Below are 1,987 nucleotides of genomic sequence, written 5' to 3' on the forward strand. Positions count from 1 at the left end.
ATGGCTCATTTGATACTTACCTTTAATTGATTTCACGTTGTCTTTGTAAATATTCAACGTAACAGAGGGACAGAAATATTATATTGACGAACTAAGTGTATTTTTTAACTATTAACCCATTACGCCCACTGTCCTATAGGACAGTAAATAATTTAATTAAAAAAATTATAATATGACAAAAAATGTATTTTGAATATAAATACAAGAAAATAAAAATTCAAATTTTTTTTTTAATGTATATCAGATATATTTGTAACACATTGAGAAACATGAGAAAATCTACTGGAAAAATGGGAGAAATAATGCGTGCTCGGTGACCTGCGAATATTAACTCGCAGCGTTAAGTTGAATCGTTGTTATGTTCATTTGACATAGAAATCCTGATCATAAAGAGTTATTTTACAATACTTAGGATATAGTTTGTTCACAAATAGAATTTTATGCATATAATATAACTTTGAATTTTACTGTCCTATATATATGACGCTGGGTTAATGTGTACATAACTGAACTAGTCTGTGCATCTGATTCATGTTTGAGACATGTACGTAGCGACGTGATTGGAAAACATTGACGGCGCAGACAGGTAACTATACTTTCAGCAGTGTTTCAAGTGTCACAGGGTGAAAACTGAAGACAGTGCAGATAAATATCTTACCAAGGTAATTACTCTCACTTTATTGGAGTGTCGTGCATGAAGTATGTTTGGTGTACTCATGAAAGTATTATTCTTTACTGATTAAATCTTCTGAGACATTTTAAATATTGTAATGATTCTTATAATTCTTTATCGCTTAATTTTTTTATCCCCAGATGTCGAAAAAATGTGAAAAAAACTTGACCATGGATGAAGTTAGGAATTTACTAGATGAACCTGTCAGACGAAGAAACTGAATTTGAATCAGTAGATGTAGTCGTTATTCCCGCTGATGTGCATTATATCACAGATGAAGATGAAGCTAATGATGATGAAACTGGTGAGGTTTTGATCAATGATGTTCCAGGACCACTTCTTGCAAAAGAACAAATTGAAAATGAAAATTTGAGGGAGATTAGCAACAGGCACAATGAGAGAAAATCGACTGAAGAAATGTTCATTAAAAGATTCAATATTGATGAAAAAGGAAAAAAGAGGATCTTATGATTACAGATTTGATGTGACCAATGAAATACTTATAGTCAAGTGGCTTGACAATAAATGTGTGTCAATTGGTACAAACTTTGATGCAATTGAACCAACTAGTAATGTACTTCGCTGGAAGAAGCATGAAAAAAACTAGAGGTAATATTTCTCAACCTCACATTTTGATTACATATAACAATTGAATGAGAGGAGTTGGTAAACATGACTGGCTAGTGTTGAAATACGCAATTTCCATTCAAGGTAAAAAGTGGTATTGGACACTATTTACACGACTTCTTGACATGGCCGTCGTAAATGCGTGGACTATTTATAGTTTAGTTCATGATGGAAAGGGTGAAATATCAACGTTACTCGACTTTAAGAGATATATTTGTCTTACATATCTGAAAGATTAAAAAAAAAAAAAAAACTAAATGCATGACATCTGCCGTCTCTAAGCCAATAAACAGCGTGAGATATGATAGCAAAGGACATGTAATCGCAAAGCAAAAGAAGCAACATACGGACTGCCAAAGCAAACCCCTCACTTATTGTCAAAAATGCAATGTCACCCTTTGTGTGGATTGTTTAAGTCCTTATCATTAAAAATAAAAAGTACGATCGAAGTTTTGAGAGCAAATTTTCAAGAAAGGATATTTACGTTGATTTTCATAATTTCATTTACTTTTTTTTTTATCAATTATCAACAAGACATGGTATTTCTTTTCATAAATTAGCCTAATAAGGTTTTATACATAATTTTTCATCAACATATAAGCTCACATTTAGCATCATTATGTTTATTTTTAATATATACATATTGTTCTTTAGTTATAGATATATAGCAACAATGCCCAGTGTCCT

The 1,987-nt window shown here is 31.5% G+C and overlaps 1 long non-coding RNA gene across 1 annotated transcript; it reads left to right on the forward strand.

Annotated features, from left to right (window-relative positions):
• Positions 1 to 317: 317 nt before the first annotated feature.
• On the forward strand, positions 318 to 1,751 carry LOC149132825 (uncharacterized). The gene is made up of 2 exons (XR_016244103.1): positions 318 to 662; positions 814 to 1,751. It is a non-coding gene; the product is annotated as an uncharacterized LOC149132825 (long non-coding RNA).
• The last annotated feature ends 236 nt before the right edge of the window (positions 1,752 to 1,987 follow it).

The sequence above is a fragment of the Octopus bimaculoides genome, chromosome 13 (genome assembly GCF_046866305.1).
Source record: "Octopus bimaculoides isolate indiv1 chromosome 13, ASM4686630v1, whole genome shotgun sequence".
Lineage (NCBI taxonomy): Eukaryota > Metazoa > Mollusca > Cephalopoda > Octopoda > Octopodidae > Octopus > Octopus bimaculoides.